This window comes from Chiloscyllium plagiosum, unplaced genomic scaffold, assembly GCF_037043375.1.
Source record: "Chiloscyllium plagiosum isolate Xiang-an unplaced genomic scaffold, Cpla_swu_hap1 HiC_scaffold_45, whole genome shotgun sequence".
NCBI lineage: Eukaryota > Metazoa > Chordata > Chondrichthyes > Orectolobiformes > Hemiscylliidae > Chiloscyllium > Chiloscyllium plagiosum.
In genome coordinates, this window is record NW_028270183.1 from 86,311,879 (window position 1) to 86,336,864 (window position 24,986).

The 24,986-nt window shown below is 44.3% G+C and overlaps 1 non-coding gene across 1 annotated transcript; it reads right to left on the minus strand.

The window, feature by feature from the left end:
* Positions 1–4,014: 4,014 nt before the first annotated feature.
* On the minus strand, positions 4,015–4,096 carry trnas-uga (transfer RNA serine (anticodon UGA)). Its single transcript has one exon. It is a non-coding gene; the product is annotated as a tRNA-Ser (tRNA).
* Positions 4,097–24,986: the final 20,890 nt, after the last annotated feature.

Consider the following 24,986-nt stretch of genomic DNA (forward strand, 5'->3'; position numbering starts at 1 on the left):
GCTGGAAACTGGGAATAGAATAGATGAATGTCTTGAAACCAGACTGCACCATGGGCCAAATGGGATTTTCCATTCTGCAAAACTTGAAGACGAGTAGAAAACAATCTGCAGTGAAACTGATCAGAAATGAAAGGGAAAAGCCATTTCATTGAGAATAAGTGCAAGAGCAGGGAATGAATGTTTTATTGTGCAAATATATCATGGTAACAGTATTTCTCACCACTGCTCCGATCCTGGTATGCTTGGTTTTGTGCCAGGTTATCAAAAATCAAAAAGATGCAGGTTTTGGAAATCTGAACTAAAAACGAAAATTGATAGAGAAACCCGCTGCACTTGGCAACATCTGCAGAGAGAAACAGATTTTTTTTAGAGTGACAGAAGCAGGTTAGTTATAGATGTCCAGATTATACTGCTGGGAAAATGATAATCTTACCTGTCGAATCAGGACATTTATCAAAATCACTCTTGAGCTGACAAACGTCGAATTTACAATCTTAAAAGGACTTAATCAGTTATCATGCCACTTTTATTTTCCTGAGCTGGTGGAAGGCTATGTTTTAATGGCTAAATTTCCTTTTGCTTTCTGTTATTTAGCAGTCACTTCGAATGGAGAATTGTTTCTTTCAGTGTCTATCTCAATATGTGTCTCTCTTTTTCTATATTTCTCTCTGTATCCTACTGGGCATTTTTCACATTCTCTGACACTCTCGCTGTCCATATCCCTCATTTCGCATTTCTGTTCTTTGAAAAGCCTCGACATTCAGAGACAGTTTGAGATTCGAACTGCTGAGAATCGGTCGAAGTAGTCTCACATTCTCTGAATAATGCATCTTTCACTTCGACCTGAGGCAAGGAGACATTTCTTCCTCAAAATTTAAAGACCCTTTCGAAGTTAAAGTTGAATTCCTTACCCAACAGAAAAAAGAAAGTAATTACACGATAGCTGAAGAAGAACAAGGATGCATTTGCTGTTGGTGTACAACGAATAAATGGTGACAGCAAGAATGAGGGTGATCATGTCGTGGTGTCAGTGCCATTACCACAACATTTCACGGGAATTCTGCTGTATCTCCTGCCTCACCACTTAATTTCCACCAAATTGGGAATGAAGGAATGAGAATAAGAGGATGAGAAGCAGAAGTGCTTGTGGAACTGCGGGAAGAATCTCCAGGTTAAAATAGTAGTTAAAAAGAGCAACATACACTACTGGATTTAAACCAGGAAAATGGAGCAGGAACGCGAAATCAGAACTTACCGAAATTCAAACAGGACACTGAGTTTCTCAATCAGCAACACAATATTTGCGAGAAATAACGAGCTTTCAATACAATGAGCAGGCACCCGTGTGATGGGAGGTGCTTTCACCAGCGAAGCCACGGCGCCACGTTAAAAGCCAGATTTCTCGTCCATATGTGCAATTCCTGAAACACCTGATCACAGGAAATCGAAAACGTGTTTTCTTTATTAGCGTTGCTCAGTATGAATGGCAATCAAACTCTGCTTGTGCAAAAACAGATATTTCAATGCTGAGCATGCCCCACTGAAAACGCACAGAAAAAGACAGTATCCTCTTGCATTGGCAACCAACAGATATTTTCATCTGTCACCACTCTGTGAAAGAAATTCGCTCAGGGAATGGCAGGCTGACCCTCCTGTATCTGCGTGACTGACACAGGTAAGAGCAACTAACCCAACTCTGTCAACGTATCTCCCTCAGGGAAGAAGACGCTGACCCCTCTCTGGCCATGTAGCCCACCCAGGAAACAGCAGACTAACCCCACTCTGTCTATTTAAATTCACAAAAATCCTCTAAAGTACGTCCTATCCAGACACACCTATTACAGAGACATCACTGTCTCTGTAACCGTGTGCGTTCAATGGCGATTCCAAATAAGCTGCAAATGTTTAGAATGTGGCAGCAAACCAGAGCAACCACATAGAAATTGGGCGAATGTGCAAACTTCCATCAGGCTGTCACCTAAGCCTGGAATGGAAACCAAACCCGACAGCAGTCGTGATTATAAAATGGCAGAACAGAAACCTAGCAAAAAGAATTGCGTCCCTGTGTGTTGCAACGATGCTGAGTATTAATTAAGCCCCCCTTACTGTAGTTAATTTCCATTTTCATCACTGCCAACCTTCTTCAAAGCAAAGCACGCACTTGCTTTTTTCAGAGTTCCTATATCCCGCTTTCATCCCGCTTTTTACCGAATCATATTTCTGACTTTACAAACTACGTCAAACAACTGCAGAATGAGCTTTGTTCCATTCTCCACTGATGTTGATGGTAGTAATCCGGCATATTCGAGTAGGACCTGAGGCACTTGCGGGTGGTGTATTCGCGGTATTTTGGCTTCTTTTTTTCATTTTCGGTCTACTATTTCGAGTTCATTGCGCAGACTTCTGAAGAAGACTTTTTGGAGTCGAAATGGTAACTGTGTTTTCTCTCGCAAGACAGACGTAGCTTTATTTCTGTTCTCTTTTAAATTGATCTTCTTCTGATCTTTGCAAGTGAAATAGGGTGCATTACTATTGCTCGGTTTTAGTTTCAAAATCAAGAGAAACATGAAGGAGAGAATATCAAAGAACACAACGTTCTCAGTTGTTAAGATAATTTTTGCAGCAATGGTGGACATGAAGGTCAAATTAAGATAACGGTTCAAGAACATTTAGTCTGTGGAAGTGGTATGTGACTTTAGTTCCAAATATATGTTTCCGTTCTTCCAGTACATCTTTTTGACTCCCAGAAAATATTGATTGTTTTCTGTATTCACTTTGTTTCGCGACATCTGTCTTCTGGTCGACCAGGGACAACTTGAATTTGCGTCTGCATTGGATAAGATTTCGCTCTTTCTTTCGAGAAGCAAACCTGTGCATTATGTAACACTTATCATGCTGATGGCGAAGAAGTTCAAAATGAATTACGGTTTATGGATCATGAGCAAGAATGAAGTGATCCACTTGCGAACAGATGTCACCACGCCCTATTCCTACATCGGGCCTGAACGGTCCATTGGCAGAGTCTGCAGACAGGAAATGTCTAAGTGACTAGTCCTTTGTTCAGTTTGATTTGATACCAATGGTAGTGCTGTTTTGGTGCAGAAATGTGTTAACATCTCTGACGTTAGAGTCAAAATTTAAGTCACATCTACTCCATGGAGTGTCTTCGCATATCGGAACATGCTGACATGTAAACATCTAATCTGACAGCAAAGGTTTTTTTCATTAAACTGGGAGTATGTTTAACTAAGCAATTCAGACAGCCAGGATGAATAATTGGCATTTGGTTCTTCAAGCTGAGCTCTCCACACCAACTGCTCCAACGAAGCCCGTGGATAAGTTCCCCATCGATTATTTTGGTCAATTTTAGCCTCAACAACAACCTATTGTTCTGAACAATGCTACACCACAAGCAGAGGGCTAAGTCTGATTTTCATCGTTAATTTTCAATTTCAGTTCTTAATGCACAGTTTCTTACGAATGTGGACAGCAGAAGACCGTTAACATTCCATTTCTAATATTTCCAGAAAATTCTACTCCGCTGATATCGCCTTGCCTTTTCACATCGCAGGCCAGGAACCTGGATCAGTCGAGTTCCTTTCCACACACGGAGTTGCTTTTTTCTAATTCATTGACTGCTGATAAAAGAGAGTATTGGCCTTGAGAGTCAGCTGTAAATTAGGTTGAACTTTCTCAGCTTGACTTTCAACTGATCCTAAAAAAAAATTCATCACCTGCAGGTAAGTGTATTGCATTGCTTCTTGTTTTGCTGAATTCCACACCCCGAACATCCAAATTTCACGATAGTTCGACAAATGTGTTGAAACTGATTCGTGTTGGAAGTTGGTGGCTTTTTGTGTCTCGACATATAATTTATTCAATTAGATGACTGGGTCAGTCTTGAAATTACTTCAGATTCTTCACAGTTGAAAATTTACTTTCGATTGAATGCAAAGCTCAAGCTCCACGAAATCCAAATCCTGCAAAGGAATTAATGACTTTTAAAAGATTCAACGCTGTGAACAGGATTCGAACCTGCGCAAGAAGACCCCATTAGATTTCAAATCCAATGCCTTAACCTCTCGGCCATCACAGCTGCAGCAAGGATGTCAATTTTCACAGTAAAACAACTGAATTCATTTGTTGGAAGAACAAATTGTCAAGACCCAAAATTTCGCCAAATCCTTTGCAGAGACCCAGACGAACGTTACCTTAGCAGATTGACAGGCTTTCACCGCAAACTAGATTCTGACACAGCTGAAGTTGAGGGAATGATTCTTCGTCGAATTATAGAGTCACGGATGTACACCACGAAGAGAGGATCATTGTCTCACTGCGTCCGATCGATTTTGACTCAATTGCTCATCATCTGGTTCCAAATTATATATGCTGTTGTGTTTTAATATTCATCGAAATATGGTATTAGAAAAAATTGATGCTAAGTCCATTAACACTAGCTACATTAGTAAAAAAAATCGGAATTAGAAAGAATGCAGAACCAATTTACAGAAATGGATCCAGCAACTTATCTGTAAGTTCTGACATCAGGTAATGAACTTGTGAGCACAAGAGAGGAAGACTAACCGAAGATTTGGAACTTGAAATCGTCTTGACGGAATTATTTGCAAAGTTTTTGCGGTTGTTCTCGAGTCATCAAGTCGTTGAACAATACAACACGGAAAGTGGCCCTTCTTTCCAACTTGACCATGGTGGACAGATATCCTAAATTAATAGGTCCCATTTGCCAACATTTGGCTCACATCCCTCTAAACCTTGTTACTCATATATCCATCCAGATGCCATTCAATGTTACAGTTGCATCAGACTCCACCAATTTCTCTGGCATCTCATTCTGGACACGTCTGAAAAAGTTGCCCCTGACATCCCTTTTAAATCCTTACCCACTAATTTAAAACCGATGTTTTCTAAATTTTGACTTCCTCACCTGCCGGAAAACACCTTGACGAGTCAACCTATCCATGTTCCTCATCATCTAATAAATAGCAATGATTTGACTTCATCATACTTGTCAGGAGGGAAATGTGTGGAGATTATTTGTCGAAGGTATGAAGTCGAAAGTCTTTTGTACAGATTTTTAGAAATGCATCTTGGAGAAGTTTTTAATAAGTCATTGAAGTCTAGTAGCCGTTGTAGAAGTCTGTTGTGAAAGCTGCAGAAGGATTTCAGGGCACGAGAACGAAGCATTATTTCCAATGTATGGTGGCTCAGTTCGACCGCACTTGGACGACAGTATGAGGAATTATAATCCTCAATTTAGTAAAGATACTAATGCCATATGAGGAATACCACGAATGGTGATTAGCCTTGATATCATGGATGAACGTTAGTCCTCTGAATTGAAATTGGGCAAATCCCGCCTTTTCTTAACAGTTTCAACACAAGAGATGTAATCTCATTGAGAGTTGCAAAATATTTGAAGAGATAAACAAGGTGGTGCAATTAAATTTTGTTCCCTCATTGGTGAATCTAGAAGCAGGAGAGGACAATATTAAAATGAAGCATTGTGATGTATGACCAGGATGAAAACTATTGATTTTTGTCTTAGCCTTGAGAAGTCTCACTATTCAGCACTACAGTGAGCCTTGGATATTTGGTCTTTGAATCCATCACTATCGGCCTGACCAGCCGACACTTACTGCATCACTATAGACCTGACCCCTCACACTTACCGCCTTAATATCAGTGTGAACCCCTCAAACTTACTGCATCACTATCCATCTGGCGCCCTCACATTTACTGCGCCACTTTCACTTCGAGACGCTCATTTTGACTGCGTCACTATCAGCCTGACTGCCAAGCACTTACTTTGTCACTATCAGTCATGCCCTTACACTTCCTATGTTACTATCACCCTGACTCCTTACACTTACTGTGTCACTATCAGCCTGACTCCATCACACTTATTATGTAAGTATCAGACTGACGCCTCACACTTACCGTGTCACTGCAACACTGCCTCCTCAAACGTACTATTTCACTATCACCTTGACCCTCTCACATTTACTGCGTCACAATCACACTGACCACCTCACAACTACTGCTTCACTATGAGCTTCAACACTCACACTTACAGCGTCACTACCTGCCTGACTCACTCACACTTATCACCTTACAATCAGCATTACTCTCTCAAATTTATTTCATCATTATAAGGCTGAGGCACTCACACTGACAGCGTCACTAACAGCCTGACCCCCACATGCTTTCTGCGTTGGTATCTCTCTGATTCCCTCAGAATTACTGCGTCACAATCACTCTGACCCCCTCATACTTAATGCGTCACTATCCCTCTGGCATCCTCATACTTCCTGCATCACTCACACCCTGACACATGCGCACCTACTGCATCCCTATCAGCGAAACCCCACTCACTAACGGCGTCACTCTCTCTCTCACCTGCTCACACTTGATGCGTCACCATCACCTTGACACTCTCTCACTTAGTGCATCAATATCAGCCTGACCCCCTCACGCTTACTGCATCACTACCAGCCTGATCCCTTCAAATGTACTGTGTCACTATCAGACTGACCCACTCATACTTACAGCATCACCATTACCTTGACCCCCCAAACTTAGTGCGTCCGGATCACCCTGAACCTTTCACTCTTCTTGCGTCACCTTCAGCCACACCCTGCACACTATCACTCTGACCTCCTCATACTTGATGCATCACTATAACTCTCTCCCACTCACACCGTGTATATCACTATCACCCTGACAACTCATACTCACTGCACCACTATTATCCTGACTCCATCACAATTAGTATATCATTATCAGCCTGACCCCTTCCACTTACTGTGTCACTATCAAACTGTCCCCTCACATTTCCTGTGTCACTCTCAATCTGACACCTTCAAAGTGTCTGTGTCACTGTCACCCTGAACACGTCACACTTACCGCATTGGTGTCTGCCTGAAACCTCACACTTATGGCGTCACTATCATCCTGAGCGGCTCACACTTACTGCGTCACTAGCACACCAACACTCTCACCTTTACTGCGTCACTATCGGCCTGACACCTCACACGTACTGCATCACTATTCGCCTGACCCGCTCACACGTTTTGCGTCACTACTGCCCTGATCCCCTCACAATAACTGTGTCGCTATCAGCCTGAGCCCCTCATTATCACGCTGACCAAGCTCACAATTACAGCATCACTATCAACCTGACCACCTCACACTTTCTCTGTCATTATCACCCTGACCCCCTCACACGTAATGCGTCACTGTCACACTGAGAAACTCACATTTTCTGCGTCGTTATCAGCCAGACCCGCCGGCACACAGCGTCACTATCAACCTGGCCCCTCACACTTGCATGCCTCAATATCAGCGTGAACCCCTCGCACTTACTGCATCACTGTCCATCTGCCATCCTCACACTTACTCCACCAGTTTCACCGTGACATCCTCATTATTACTGCGTCACTATCAACCTGACAGCCACACAAATATTGCACCACTATCAGTGACGCCCTCGCACTTTCTATGTTAATATCACCTTCACTCCTAAAACCTACTGCGTCACTATCAGCCTGCCTCCATCACACTTTTTGTGTCAGTATCAGACTGAAGCCTCACGCTTACCATGTTACTAAAACTCTGCCCCATCACACTGACTGTGTCACTATCAGCCTGACCCCTCAGACGTACTGTGTCACTATCACCCTGACCCACTCATACTTTATGTATCAGTTTCAGTCTGACGCCTCGCACTTACTGTTTAACTAAAACTCTCCCCCTCACACTGACTGTGTCACTATCAGCCTGACCCCTTCATACTTACTGCGTCGCTCTCACTCTGATCCTCTCTCATTTCATGCGTCACTCTCACCATGACCTCCTCACGTTTACTGCGTCACTATCACCCTGACCAACTCACACAATCTTTGCCATTTTCACCTTGCCGGCCTTAGTTTTACTGCGTCACCATGAGCCTAACCGCTACACACTTATTGCGTCACTTTCAGTCACGCCCTCACACTTCCCATGTTACTATCACCCTGAATCCTTACACTTATCGTGTCACTATCAGTCTGACCCCTCACACTTTCTGTGTCACTATCAGCCGGACTCCATCACATTTATTGTGTCATTATCAGACTGACGCCTCACTCTTATCTTGTCACTAAAACACTGCTCCGTCACATTGACTGTGTCACTATCAGCCTGACACCCTCACACTTACTGCTTCACTATCGCAATGCCCCTCTCTCACTTACGACGTCATTTACACCCTGACATCCCACACTTGCTGCGGCACTATCACACTGAGGGCCTTACACTTAGTGTCACTGTCATCCTGACCCCTTACACTTACTGTGTCACTATCACACTGGTATCTCACACCCACTGTGTCACTATTATCCTGAGCCACTTACACCTATTGCGTCACTGTCACTTTGACCCCAACACACTAACTGCATCAATATCAGCCTGACCATCTCACACATACTGCGCCACTACAAGGCTGACTCCCTCACATATACTGCGTCACAATCAGACTTACCCACTCATGCTTACTGCGTCACTATCACCCTGACTCCCCAATCTTACTGCGTCAAGATCATTGTGCGCCCATACACTGACAGCGTAACTATCATGCTGACAACGTCACACTTACTGCGTCAAGATCAGCCTGATCACCTCAAAATATTGCGTCACTATCAGCTTCAACACTCACATTTACTGCGTCACTTTAGCACTACCCCTGCACTCTTATGCATCCTATCCACCTTACCCCAACGCATTTACTTCATCACTATCAGCCTGAGACACTCATACTTACAGCTTTACTACAACCTGGCCCTGTGAGTGCATCTACAACACTCTTAGCCTGACCGCTTGCCCATACTGCGTCACTATAAGCCTGGCCCCTCAAATGTTCTGCGTCACTATCACACTGACATTTCACACTCACTGCGTCACTATCACCCTGACCCCTCACAATTACTGCATCACTACAACCTGACCCCCTGAAAGCATCTGCGTCACTGTCACCCTGACCCCATCACACTTGCCATGTCACCATCACAAATGACACATTCACACAGTCTGCTTCACTGTCATCCTGACACCTCACGCTCACTGGATCATTACCATCCTCCCCCTCATACTGACCTGTCACTGTCATCCAGAGCCGCTCACACTTATTGCGTTCCTGTCACTCTGCTCCCAACACACTCACTGCGTCACTATCAGCCTGTCACTCGCACACTTCCAGCATCACTATCAGCCTGACCCCTCACAATTTCACCGTGTCTATCAGTCTGACTCCTCACATTTCCTGCATCACTATCACCCTGTCACTTAACACTTACTGGCCAGTATTAGCCTGACGCCCTCAACTTACTGCATCATTATCAGCCTGAACACTCACACTTATTCCGTTACCATTACGCTGACCCCCTCACACTCACTGCGTCACTATCATCCTGTCCCCTCTCACTTCCTGCATTAGGATCACTCTGACTCACGGACACTTACTGCATCACTATCAGCCTGACCCCTCACACATACTGTAACACTATCTGCCTGACCCCATCACACTTGCTGCATCTCTATTAGCTTGACCCCCACACACTTTCTGCTTCACTATCAGACTGACACCTCACACTTACTATGTCACTATTCCACTAACACCTCACTTTTATTGGCCACTATAAGCCTGACGCTCTCAACTTACTGTGTCACTACCAGCCTGAACGCACACACTTTCTCCCTCACTATCATCCTGACTGTCTCACCCTCACTGCGTCAGTCTCTGCCTGACCCCATCTCACTTACTGCATCACTATCACCCTGTCCCCTCCCACTTTATGCATCAGGATCAGCCTGACACAGTAACACTTACTGCATCACTATCAGCCTGATCTCCTTCCAATTACTGCGTCACTGTCAGCCTGACCACTCACTCTTACTGCGTCACTGTCACACTGACCCCTCACACGAAGTGCTTCACTATCGCCTGACCACCTCACACTTACTGCGTCACTATCGGTCTGATCCCTCAGACTTACTGCATCACTATCACTCTGACCCCCCTCACTGCGCAACTATCGGCCTGATCCACTCACACAGTCTGCGCCACTACCACGCTGACACCTCACCCTCATTGTGTCACTATCATCCTCACTCCATCACACTTATTGAGTCACTGTCAGCCTGAACCCCTGTAATGGAAAATTATCATTTATTGGGAAATCTGTGAAACCACGGTTGAAACAACGAACTATAGTCCTAACTTTGCAAAAAGACAGAGAAAATGTAAAGTTCAAACTAATTTACAGCTGACTCTCAAGGCCAATAATCTATTATATCAGCAGTCAATTAATTAGAAAAAGCAACTCCATATGTGGAAAGGAACTCGACTGATCCAGGTTCCTGGCTTGAAGTGTGATAAAGCAAGGCGATTTTTAGTATAAAGGGAATATGTGAAAACCGTCAGGCGTCCTTTTTATGAGGCATCTTGCAAATGTGTCGGGTCCACTCTGCAAATTTCAAAAATAAACTTTTTCTTTGCTCTTGGTAGCATTTGCGTCGAGTCGATTGAAATTCCACGGCAGTAAACTAGGGGGCTCGCCTGGGAATCTGCGACTGGGTAAGATTTTGAAGATTCCCAGGAGGTGTACGCGCCACTGCCTTGAAGGTCTTTCACTTCATATCGAGTGCTGAATTGGCCCCTTTGCGTGAGAGGACTGGGGATAAGTGGATCGCCCCAGAGTCGCGTTCCGAATCGAATAGGGTCGGGGTAAGAGTTGTGGCTAAAGTAATCCGACATAGAGACTCGTTCGAAGAGAATAAATGAACCAGGAAGAGGCGCCAGTGAACTCTCGCGCGGTATTCGAGTAAAATTCAAGGGAAAGGATTGCCGTCTCTAGAGAGTTTAAGGGACAGCAAGATTAACGGTGGTTTGAGACTTGGAGCCACCATGGGCAGCGTTGGAGTCGCCAAAGCTGTACCGGTTATGTGGGTTCTTGGTTTGTGAAAACCAAGGCAATGAGGCGGTAGCGCCCAATGAGAGGGGACCTCAGGAGGTAAAAGCAAATTATATTGGCAAAGAGAAGATTATGGTATCGTGATAGAGAGAGAGAGAGAGAGAGAGAGAGAGAGAGAGAGATAGACAGATATACAGATAGAGAGACAGACAGAGAGAGATGAACACTTTTCCAATATCCATGAAAATCGGCTCCAGCAAGAGCGAACAAAAAGAGGGTCGACAGACAATCGGAATGGTCAAGAAAAAATACAATATATGCTAAATAATTATGGCCCAGTTTCTGTAAAGCAGTTAAAAATGTAAATCAAGGAATATGTTTTTCTGGAGGAAGGAAATTTTATTAACATGCAGTTGCAAATGTTGAGGTCACCGTTGGAGGAGAGAGAGAGAAGGAGAAACGGAAGGGTAAAATAGAACTTGTGAATTGGAGTGCTTATAAACATGTTGAAGGCTGAGCCTGATTTCAGGGAAAGAAAATCTCGAATAAAAGATAGATCAAGTACAGGTACAAACACCAGCGCACATGTACACACACACGGAAAACAACCAAATGAAGCTGTACAGTGTCTTAAGACTGGATCAGATCCTGACCTTAATGGGTGCCCTCGAAGAGCTACAGCCCCCCTACGAGATCCACTTCGCAAAGATTCCAAATCAACGGTCGCCGCCTCAGGGTCTGCTGAATCACCAATAGCATATCGTACCCACAATCAATTGAAAAGAATCCCTAAAGAAGTCGAGACAATGTCCCAGTACCTTAAGCACCTCACGAAAGTCGATAACGTCTATTGTGGACTGATACTACCCAAGGACATAACGACGGCAGAGATCACACTGTATGAGGCACACCTGAGGAGCAGCTTCATCAATGGAATGATGTACGAAACAAGAAAATAGGTAACAATGTACATTCACTCCTCAAATCAAGACAGTTCAGAGAGTTGACGCCAATAACGATGAGTGGAATGTTCCTGAACTCAATGGAGGCATCAGGCGTCGTGATATGAGAGAGTTGTACCGCACCCATATTGTGTGAAATCAGTAATGTGTAAAAATTCTAATTCTCAATTTTGTTAACGGAATTCTGTCCTTTACATTTGATGGCTCGGAATCTCATAGTGAGACTGGGGTTGTATTTGCTCAGTACTCCGACGGGTTTGCAGGTAATTCAAAAGGAAGATTCACAAGTGTAAACTGCAAAATACAATCCACGACCCCTGGTGTATGTCTATGAGTGGCAATTAAGCCAGAGAGCAATGAGTTCATTGAGCAATTCACTCGCCCTGGAAGCAGGGAACCATGTTAATCCTATTAACACCGATTTTGTTTGCGGGAATATGCTGCACTGCACAGCACACATACACCACGATGGCCCTGAGGAACCATAAGAGAAGTATTTGTTCAGGAGATTGGTTAAACTAGGTCAGTTGTTATTGTGCGAATTTTATTGAAGGGATGGCAGATGTGCAGTCAGTGTGAACTTACGTCAAGTACCTGTGACGGCAAGTAAACTCTATAATTTTGATGTGGAAGACTCCGCTCCTCGCGTGTCACTGGCGAAGGTGTCCAGTGACTGGTGGCAAGATTTGGGGCCATGGGTACTAAAGGCATAAAGAACGAAATGTTGGGTGTTCTGGGACGATGTGGGTATGTGGTTTAATGCAGATGTGCGGATATCTAGGAAGAAATTAATTTGTCCAACTCAGGCAATAGAACAGTCGAGGTAACCCCCGCGAGCCCTGAAGAGCCTAAAAGGCTGGCCTGGCGTTTCCCTAAAATGAACTTCTCAGACCCAAGATTAATAACGGTCCTAACTGAATTATGCGTAAAAGGAAAACATGATTCGGGGCTTATACGAGGTTGTGAACCAATACGAGTAACCACGAAGTCGGAGTATCGTCCTTGCAGGGCACAATACCCGTAAAAACCCGAGGTCATTGACGTAGTTACTCCAGTCTTTCAATCCTTCCCAAAGGCTAGAGAGATAATCCCCTATGTAAACTCACCGGTGAGAACTCCCATTTTTCTGATCAAAAAGGCAAAAATTCCAAGTGAACCGGAGGAATACAGGTTTGTTCAAGACCTACAGGCATTCAATAACAGTGTTGTCCCGCGCGCATCAAATGTTCCCAAACCCTATACTGTATTAGTTCAATTTAGACCGGACAGTAAATGGTTCCCTGCTGTGGATTTAGCAAATACATTCTTTAGTGTAACGGTGCATCCAGATAGTCAATTCTGGTTCGCTTTTTTCATTCAAAGGGAAATCGTATGAGTTCACATGACTTTGTCAATGTTACTGTGAGTCACCCACCATATATAATGAGGCTCTACGCAGGAGTCTAGAGACTCTTGTTTTAACCTCTGGGTCTGCGCTTCTGCAATCTGTAGACGATTGTTTAATAGTAGCAACGACAGAGGAACAATGTGAGAAGGATTCCTTTGCATTGCACGAGGGAAGGGCACAAAGCCAGTCTCGCAAAGCTTCGATTTATGCAACAACAGGTGAAGTCCTTCAGTCACTTAATATCTGAACAAGGGAAGGCCATTGGTGAAGACAGAGTGCATGTAATTCAGCAAATTCCAAGGTCTCACATGAAGAAACAATTGTTATCCTTTTGGGGCATACACTCCTACTGAAGAACGTTTATCCCACATTACACAAATCTGGAGGCGCCCTGAAGTGACATGGCCCATGGAAAAGGGTAGCACAACCAAGGTCCGTTGCAATGGATCCCAGCGGCCGAGTTGAACTGAAAAAGCCGTTTCAAAGTATACCTACACTGGGGATTCAGAATCCAAACAAGCCTTCTGTCAAACGGTAGATGAGAAACATGGCTGCATGACATCTGTGATGTTGCAGGATCATGGGGGAAAATTCAGGCTGGCAGCTTGTTTTTCGGCTAAGCTAGACCTCGTAGCGGCAGGATTGCGTATCAAATTGCCTGTGAGCTGTGGTTGCAGTGTCCAGGGATATAATCGGCTATGGCGACTTAACCAAACTGATCGCACATGCAGTATCCTTACTGCTTTCCGAGCAAAAGAAAGCACATACGTCGGCAGCACTTTGACTCAGATACAATACTGTGTTATTGGAGAAGCCTAACATTGCAATAAAACCATGTAACGTCCTTAATGCTGCTAATCCTCTCACTAGAGAAGGAGACGGAGACCCACATGATTGTATCGCTGTAATTAATGAAATGTGCTGCCTAGACAAGGCTTGCAGAATTCACCAATTCAGAAGCTAAATATGGCGTTTTTTGGTGTGGATGGGACAGCATTCAGGTGCAAGGAGATAGGTCAGAATTTTATTGGGCATGCTCTCGTAACTACCATTGAGGTATTCAAAGCGGGATCACTCGCTTCTCAACTGTCAGCGCAAGCATCGGAGCTGATCGCCTTGACTGAGGCATGTAAATTGGCAAGGGGAAACACAGCCAATATTTAACCGATAGCAGATACGCATTCGGAGTTGCACAAGATGTTGGAATCCTGTTGAAATACAGGGACTTCTTGACCTTCACCGGAAAGCCCATCACACACCCGTGATCAGATTTCTGACCTCTTGGAAGTGGTCGTATTGCCTAAATCAATCGCTGTGTGTAAATATAATGCCCACACGAAAAATAACGATTCAGTTTCTCGAGGAAATGCAAGGGCAGACTCAGCGGCAAGGACGGCAGCCCAGCAGCCGGTAAATGATCAGTTGACATGGGAATGACAAAAATCCTTACCCAAATAGCAGACTTACGGGAGTCACAGTCGATGTCCAGGCTGGAAGACACGTTTGAGTGGGAAAAAGCAGAGTGCAGTTTGAGGTAAGGGGTATGGTTTGGCCCCAATGCTCAACCTTTTCTACCACGACCATTATTTACATTCTATGCCAAACTGACACACGGTAAGGAACATGTGTCAAAAGAGGGGAGATATGACAGCATTTCAGGACAGTGGTGCACTGAGGGATTTACTCATTACTTCCAGAAATATTGTGAACGATGTGTTATCTGTGCCACAATAATGTGGGGAGGGGAATACAGATGAGTTATGTAGCATTTCCGAAATCCCAAAAAAGAATTTGAACATTTACAACTGGATTTAAGCGAAGTAACACCCTGCAAAGGAAAAAGGTATTGTCTGGTAATAGTTGATATATTTTCCAAATGGGTGCAAGCGTTCCCCACGGCAAAACAGAATGCCAGTGCCGTAACCAAAGCTTTCCTAACTGAAATAATTCCGAGATGGAGCATCCCTGAGAGGCTTAGTAGTCCCAAGGTTTGCGAAGGTTTATAGCTCCGGTTGAGGTTTAGGGTGTAGGTTTGCTCGCTGAGCTGTACGTTTGTTATCCAGACGTTTCATTACCTGGCGAGGTAACATCATCAGTGGCGACCTCCAAGAGAAGCGAAGATGTTGTCTCCTGCTTTCTATTTATATGTTTGTCCTGGATGGGGGTCCTGGGGTTTGTGGTGATGTCATTTCCTATTCGTTTTCTGAGGGGTTGACAGATGGTAAATCGATCAATGTGTTTGTTTATGGCGTTTTGATTGGAGTGCGAGGCCTCTCGGAATTCTCTGTTGTGTCTGCATATACAGCAAACCGACAAACACTGACCAAATACTTAATTCCACCAACAACCATCCAAACACGCAAAAAGGAAGCTGTATCAAAACATTATTCCAACGAACCACCACACATTTCAGCACAGACGAACTTCGGAAAACAGAGGAGAAGCACCTATAAAACGTATTCAAGAAGAACGGATACTTAAAAAATACAGTCCACAGATTCCTCAGGAACAAACCACGTCAAGTAGACCTAACACAGCCAGGAACCCTATCGACATTTCCATACATCAATGAAGTCTCAGAAGTGGCAGCCAGACTACTAAGACCCCTCGGAATCCCACCAACAGTCTCAAACAAAACTAACAAATTAAAAAGACCCAGTACAACCCATGGACAAAACCAACGTCATATACAAAATTCCATGCAAGGACTGCCACAAACACTACGTAGGACAAACAGGAAGAAAGTTAGCCACCACGATACAGAACACCAGCTAGCCACTCTCTCCCTCGTAGCCCTTCATACGGATGAAACAAAAACAGCATTTCGACTGGGACAACACATCTATCCTGGGACAGGCTAAGCAAAGACATGCCAGAGAATTCCTTGAGGTCTATCACTCCAACCACAACGCCATAAAAAGACATGTATCTAGATAGCATCTATCAACCACTCAGAAAACGAACAAGAAATGGCATCACCACAAACCCCAGGAACCCCAACCTGGACAAACATATAACTGGAACGCAGGAGACAACAGCTTCTCTTCACTTGGAGTTCGTCACTGATGATGTCACCCAGAACATAGAACATAGAAAAATACAGTGCAGTACAGGCCCTTTGGCCTTTGATGTTGTGCCGATCGAAGCCCAACTAACCTACACTCGCCCACTAACCTCCATATGCCAAGTAATGAAACGTCTGGATATCAAACCTTCAGCTCAGCGAGCAAAACTACACTCTAGGCTTAGTAGTGACAGTGGAACACCATTTGTCCATAATGCCCTACAGCAGATTAGTGAGTATTTGGGAATAAACATGAGATAACACTGTGGCTACCACCAAACGAGCGGGAGGGCAGCGGAAAGAGAAAATTCTACCTTCAAAAATAAATTGACAAAATGCTGTGAGGAACTAGGGATGACAGAGACAAAGGCACTTCCAATTGTGCCAATGTTTATGAGATCTAGGAGGAGAGGGAGAGCTAATCTTAGCCCGTTTGAGATTTTGTTTGGTAGGCCCCAAACACAGGAATTGTCCCGAGACGTAAGGGAAGCCAAATAACAGGCCACTGTGAGGATAAGATGTTGTGTTACTGCATGAAACTCTCTACACTTCTGTCCCAAATAAAGAATCAAGTGAAGACAGCACTACCCCAATCAGCAGAAGGGAAGATGTACCATCTATAACCTGGAGCCTGAATAGTGGCGAAAGACTTCAGGAGGGAAAACAGGCGAAGAGGTGGCTGGGACCGTTTCAAGTACGCCTTACAGCACAGATAGCTGTTAAGATCGCCGGAACAGCCACGTGGATACACGCCAGCCATTACAAACTTGCAGCTGGGACTGACGAGACATCGCACAACACCAAAACCAATTTAGAGCAAGTATTTATTAGAATACTTAAGCAAATGTGGGGCTTCCCCAGTTCACACTGTTGGCAAGCGCCCTGGTAGGACTATTCATAAGGGCAGGGGCGTCTGAGCTGCAGCAGCTGACGGAAATCTTAACTGATAGGGCGAAATGGATCTTTACATGCGACCCATAGCTGTTCAGTAACAAGGACGACTATAAATTCTATAATTAAGATTTATGCAGGGATCCATGCCGCGCCGGTGACTGGCACTTAGTAGTAGCCACCACGACAAAAGGGGCACCTGACATGGGAAATATATATTCTATGATCAAAATAAGACTCAGAAGAGCAATGAGAGAGTCTCGTGGTGTGGAATAGATAGATCCTTCTCCGACATCTGTCGACAGTTGAATATAGTGGTGCAGTCACCCCACCCCCACCCTCCGAGATGCAGTGCAGAATGTACAACAGACGATAGGAGCAGTGGGGCATGGCAACCAATCAAACCAGATCATGGACCTAACCCCAAGGGGGGAAAATGACACACCCGAAACCGAAGGTAGACGGCCGTGGCAAGAGAGCGAATTTAAAGCAGGAGGGGAATTTGCCTGCTGGAGTTAAATGGCGTAAATGCGACGCCAGTAGGTTGGGAGCTGTGAAGGGCCATTGCTAGATGTGAAGGGAACAGAGCATGTGCTTTGGTCATAAGACAAAACGAGAGATTAGACGTTGGCTCCACTTGTTGGATATGTTTCCACACAGCCCAAAGGTAGACTGCCCAGCAAATTACTGACAGCCTGGCGAGAAATGCCAGCTGTCTGCTTCCAAGGGACGCGACTCGCCTGACCCTGATAGTGAGGGGCAATTTGGGCAAATCTCGTGTCACCACCCGAACTCCAGGCTAACTACAGCCCCAAGCCTGACACGCTACCGACCACAGCATTCCAGATCGTGGATTGCATGGGAGAAACGTGTATTTGCACCAATCGGGGGAGAGTCCTTTTGGGTATCTCCCAGTGTACCTTGATGCTGGACTTGAACAGTGACTCTTGTACAGCAACATACGCAAATGATACACTCAGTCTGTTCTTCCCTGGGTGAGCTACGTTAAGAGAGTGGTGTCAGTCTGCTCCTCCATGGGCGTGTTACTTTCTCAAAGCCGTGACAGTCTGCTCTTCTCTGTCTGAGTTTAACAGCAAGTGTGGTTTCATTACTGTCTTCGCTGGATGATTCACATAGACAGAATGGAATAAGTCTTCTCTTCTCTGAGTGAGTTACTTTGACAGAGTGGAGTAAGGCTCGTCTCCCTGCTTGTGTTTCATTGACAGAATCAAACCAGCCTGCTCTTTCCTGGATGAGTGACAGAGACAGAATGGGTACAGCCTGCTCTTCTCTGAGTGAGTTACGTTGATAGAATGGCATCAGTCTGCTCTTTCTTGGGTAAATTATACTGACTGAGTCGTGTCAGTCTGCCATTTGCTGGGTGAGTTACATATAAATTGTTGGTTCAGTCTGCTATTCGCTGGATGACTAACATTGACAGAGTGGCGTCAGTCTACTCTTCCCTGGGTGAGTTACATTAACAGAGTGCGGTCAGGCCATAATTACCTCGTTGAGTTACATTGAACGTGTGATGTCAGACGTCTGTCCCCTGGTTGAGTTACATTGACAGAGTGGGGTCCATCTGCTCTTCCCTGTGTGAGTTACGTTAGCAGTTTGGGGTCGGTCTGCTTTCCGCAATCCAGGAACTCCATCTCTAGCGGTTTCTTGTCAGTACCTCCATACTAAGGATTTGAGGAGTTAACAAAAGTAACTCGTCCCCTACATCTTTGGGATAATTAGGGATGGGCAGTGAATAACTGTGTCCCAGAAATGCATTTCTGATAATTGCACGTTCTAATTCCACACTGCAAGTGGTCGGGAATAATTCGAGGAGAGGTGCAGGGTAGAATAATTAAAGTCAAATGCATTGATGCCGAGGAGACATGACACAAGATGTGAGTGTGGAGCTGATGGTGCAAGGCTCAGTGTCAGTGCTATTGGTTCAGCATTTATTGCACACTGTTCGCAATGACTCACACACCACTGCTGTCAATTCACAACAATGAGCCTGTTCATATTGCTTTGAAAATCCCTGCGTGTGTATTAACGTGGTTAATGGGACGCGAGAGGAGATGAGCACATCCTCTTTATTCTGTCAGTTTAAACAGATGAAAATATCTGTTGGATGCCAATGCAAGAGGATACTATCTTTTTCTGTGCCTTTTCAGTGGGGCATGCTCAGCATTGAAATGTCTGTTTCTGCACAAACAGAGTTTGATTGCCATTCATACTGAGCAACGCTAATACAGAAACCGCGTTTTGAAATTCCTGTGATCAAGTGGTTCAGACATTGCACATATGGACGAGAAATCTGGATTTTAACGTCGCGCCGTGGCTTAGCTGGTGAAAGCACCTCCCATCACACTGATGCCTGCTCATTGTATTGAAAGCTCGTTATTTCTCGCAAGTATTGTGTTGCTGATCGAGAAACGCAGTGTCCTGTTTGAATTGCTGTATATTCTGATTTCGCGTTCCGGCTTCATTTTCCTGGTTTAAATCCAGTAGTGTATGTTGCTCTATTTAACTACTATTTTAACCGGGAGATTCTTCCCGCAGTTCCACAAGCACTTCTGCTTCTCATTATCTTCTTCTCATTCCTTCATTCCCAGTTTTGTGGAAATTAATTGGTGAGGCAGGAGACACTGCAGCATTCCCGGGGAATGTTGTTGTAATGGCACTGACACCACGACATGATCACCGTCATTCTCTGCTGTCACCATTCATTGGTTGTACACCAACAGTAAATGCATCCTTATTCTTCTTCAGCTATCATGTAATTACTTTCTTTTTCTGTTGGACAAGGAATTCAACTTTAACATCGAAAGTTTCTTTAGATTTTGAGGAAGAAATGTCTCCTTGCTTCAGGTCTCAATGACAGGCGCATTATCCAGAGACTGTGAGACTACTTCGACCGACGCCAGCCAGGAGTCAGAAAGCCTCTCAGCAGTTCGAATCTCAAACTGTCTCTGAATGTCAGGCTTTTCAAGAGCAGAAATGGGAAATGAGGGATATGGACAGCCAGAGAGTCGAAGAATGTGAAAAAGGCCCTGGAGGATACAGAGACAAATATAGAAAAAACAAAGACATACATTGAGGCAGACACTGAAAGAAACAATTCTCCATTCGGCGTGACTGCTAAATAACAGAAAGCAAAAGGAAATATAGCCATTAAAACATAGCCTTCCACCAGCTCAGGAAAATGAAAGTAGCATGACAGCTGATTAAGTCCTTTTAAGATTGTAAATTCGACGTTTGTAAGCTCAAGAGTGATTTTGATAAATATACTTATTCGACAGGTAAAATTATCATTTTCCCAACAGTATAATCTAGAAATCTATAACTAACTTGTTTCCTGTCCATCTAAAAAAAATGTGCTTCTCTCCACAGATGTTGCCAGGTGAAGTGGGTTTCTCTATCAATTCTCGTTTTTAGTTCAGATTTCCAAAACTTGCATCTTTTTGATTTTTGATAACCTGGCACAAAACCAAGCATTACCAGGTGCGGACCAGTGGTGAGAAATACTGTTACCACGATATATTTGCACAATAAAACATTCATTCCCTGTCCGAGAATAGAACCAACACTATGGCGGTCAGAGTTCCAAATCCTAACTACGAGATTACACGGAATGAACACAGACGCTCTTGCACTTATTCTCAATGAAATAGCCTTTCCCTTTCATTTCTGCTCAGTTTCACTGCAGATTGGTTTCTACTCGTCTTCAAGTTTTGCAGAACGGAAAATCCCATTTGGCCCATGGTGCAGTCTGGTTTAAAGACATTCATCTATTCTCTTCCCAGTTTCCAGCTTTGGTCCATAACCTTATCTCTTCTGATGTTTCCAGTGGAAATGGCAGTGAGGTTCTTGCTTTGACCTTAGACGACACAACAATGGGATTGAAGTTTGACATAGTCACACTGTGTTATTACCCACGTCGTGTCTCCCACAGAAAGAGAAGCACAGACACATTCCCCGAGAGTGGCAGAGTTCTCAGGATTTGACCAGCTCCTTGTGCTTCACTTCAGCTGTCCGCTCCAACATGCAAGTTCAACCGCCAAAAGGCAGCTTTTGGTTAAACCAAAGCCAGTTCTACAGACAATGAGAGACGTTGATCTGAGCTAGAATTTGAAGTGGACGAAAGAAACTGTAAATTCAACAAAACCCAAACCCTTCCGTTCCTGACAGACAACAGGAATAGACGAGCACGCTGCATCCTTGTGATTTTAAATGCGAACCGACAATCCCCTAACTCGACGTCAGGCGTGTTACCAATTCCGTCACTGACCCAAAGACCAGGTTTGGCTGTGACACTTTGTCTATAGGGAATGTAAACGTCCACATCAGGGAAACAGCATTCACAAGGTGAAAAATCAGCAAACATAATCACCGTCACTGTTTCACTTGGAATTCCCCACTCTGTGAACCGTTACCTTTCGCTGTACTTTCATATTTGAAGTTTTTTACATTCCAGAGCCTTAACTAATTCAGCGAGAAACCACTGGTCATTTCGAGCCCGTCATCCGTAATGAGGCGAGTTGAGCGATGCCTTTCTTGCTGCCAAAACATCAGCGCAGCTCAAAACGAGCTCGTGTAAGCATCAGTCTTTACTTAATTTGCTGCAGTATTTCTGCTGAACAACATCAGATTATCACAGCATTGCTTTCTTCACATTTAAACCAATGGTGATAATATGAACCGACTTGGAAACATGGAGAGAGAAACACTGCTGACGAAGACGATGATGACGTGTAGAGCAGGCACCAGAGTTTGTACAGGTCCCAAAAGGCTTCTGCAGTATCAATGGACATCCCTGATTACGAGTCTGATTTTGCATTGCCCAGAACAGGCTTTCATTCCCAGTCAGGGGATGTAGATTTAATTCTCTTCTTGTGAATTATCCGAATGAAAAGTAAATTCTGGCTGCACCCAGAACACACACACGGATCCTGCCAGAACAATTCAGTGATCGATCAGAATCTGTCTGGAAGGACAATGGCAGCAAATACAAGCGAAAGCTATCACAGCAATTACCCCTCCAAATTTCTTGCGTTTCCCAGTTGAAAATATTTCGCTGTTCCTTCAATGTCACGACGTCTAAATCCTTGCCTCATGGCATCATGCCTGCACCCCGCTACTGAGGACATCCAGGGTTTTGCGGAGTAACTCAAAATCTCAATCACTCGAGTAATTAGGGATTGACGGTGCATCCCATCACATTGAGCAATGCATTTATCCCAGTAATACGTTTCCTAAAGCTGCAGCTTCTAAGGGAACACTTGCAAGCTGTCGGGAATAAGTTGAGAAGTGCAACGGACGAGAGGAAAATGTGAAAGGCAATGATGACTGGGAGGCATGAGACAGCAAGTGAGTGAGGAGCTGGTGTTGCAACGTTCAATGTCAGTGTCAGTATTTACTGACCACTATTCACTCTGACTCACACACCACTCCTTAACAATTCACCACAATGAGCCCATTCCTCTTAGTGTGAGTTTACCTTTGCTGATATTAACACGGTTAAAGGTGCCCAAGAGGATGGATGGATCCGAGTTATCCTGTCAGTTTAAACAGTCTAAGTTACCAGTTTACAACAAGAGCAATAAGAGATTGCCTCTTCCTGTGCATTTCTAGTGGAGAATATCCAGCTTTGAACTCTTCTGCAGAACCAGAGGCTGTTTTAAATTTACACCAAGTAACTGTGAAACACACAAAAAATGAATCCGAGTTCCTGTGTTCGAATAGTCAAGTAAATGCACGCATAGTTTTGAATCGTTGAGCTTGGGCACTCCCTCAGCCGTAGTTAGTGCAAGTTCCTGTCAAAAAACAGCCGAATATGGGATGAAATCCTGACATCTCACTGTTTATAGGTCTTTCATGAAAAACAGAGTTCCCGACTTCACCTGTGGTTCTGGTTGTGGTGGGAATTCTAACCAATGACAGGATCGAGGTTATAGTTTAAAGACAGCTCCTTCGACACCTCTGCCACGCTGCCACACAAACCCCCGCAACCACGTTTTTCATGATTAGTGTTTCAGCATCGCCTCACTTCAGGCACTTACCCACACGCACTTTCAATGGCGAACTTGGCGTAAGATCGATAATATTTTTGAGGATGTTGCAAGGCATACAGTGTTTGGACTGTAGCGTAAAGCTGAATAGGATGTGAAAATTCTCCCTGGAGCTTGAGGGCTGAGGGATGGGATTACAGAGGTTTTTATCAATATGAAGGAGACGGTAGAGTAAATGGTTAATGACTATTTCTTCCCAAGACAGGCAAGTTCAAAACAAGGGAAGAATGTTTTAAGGAGAGAGTGGCAAAATTTAAAAGGGATCTGAAGGACATTGTTTTTTCACACAGAAAGATTTGTGTGTTTGGAATGAATTGTCAGATTTCGTGGTGGAGTCTGGTATACTCTCAACATTTCAAAGGCATATGGATCTGTACTAATTCTCCGATCATCATGGGCAAATTAGCATGTCAAATTCACCTGCCCTGCACATCTTTGGAATGTGGGAAGAAACCCACGCAGACGCAGGGAGAATGTGCAAACTACGCACAGGAATCAAACGTGGAACACTGATGCTGTGAGGCAGCAGTGCTAACCACTGAGCCACGTGCCGCCCTAAAAGGGGATGGAGAACGCAGCTAGCAACCCCGCAATCTCTCGCATGCAAAGCGAGTCCACTCCCATTTGAGATTAATCCCACAGGTTAAAACCAGCAACGAATCATTTTTTTTTGGTCTTAGGCTGCCAATGACCATTCTTCTTGACACATTCCCAACTTCTCAGTGTGAGATTTTAGCTGCAGAAAAGACCTCACAAATCATGTTGCCCGCGCGGCTCTCCAGCGAAACCAAAACCTGACAACTCATGAACAGAAGCATAACTGATAAAGAGAACCTATTTTCAGACACACGGACTCATGAATGCTGTCTGTGAGGCAGAGCGAGTCGTCTGAGTCATGAGCTGCTCACACAAATTGCAGCGAGGCAATTCCAAATGGTGCTTTCAACGTCCTGGCACCTTAGTGCACCAATACTTCCAGGAAAGTGCTCAAGTAACATAAATCAGATCTGACTAACAATGAACCATGAAAAGTGAAGATTACCAGTTACAGTCTCGATTTGATGAGGTTAACAATTGGGCTGATGTCTCCATCGGATCGAGAGGACCAATCACCAGCCTCTCTCATCAGGACAGAAATTAAGGAAATTAGGGAAAAATAACCAAGTTTCACATCGCAATTTCACACCTTTTCGCAACAACAACAGAAAACTGCGAGCAGATTCAATGTAGAACCTAATTTCACATCAATAGGGAAATAAACATCTCCACTCACTTTCAGAGAAACGGTGAAAAATGCAAATTGTCTGGAATATGAAAGACTGGCGCAGCCTGTTTTTGAGTCGCATATTATGCTGGTGGCCTTTCGAGCTGGAGGGGAACGTGACAACTACAGCAGAAGGGGAAAACATGGGCACTGATATGTTGGTTGTTTTCTGCTGTGCCACATCAGCGCGGGTTAGAAGAAATGAGAGCTTTTTCTTTCTGTTCAACTTTAACAAAACTCATCCCTGCGAAACGTTGCCAGCTTAGTCCATTAGCACACGTGGCCGCGCAGGGATGCAAACACAAGCCTTCTTAAGAAGTGGAATCTGAAATCAGAGTCTCAGGTTGCTCAGCCACGCGAGCACACAGGCCAAAACCGGAAACCCA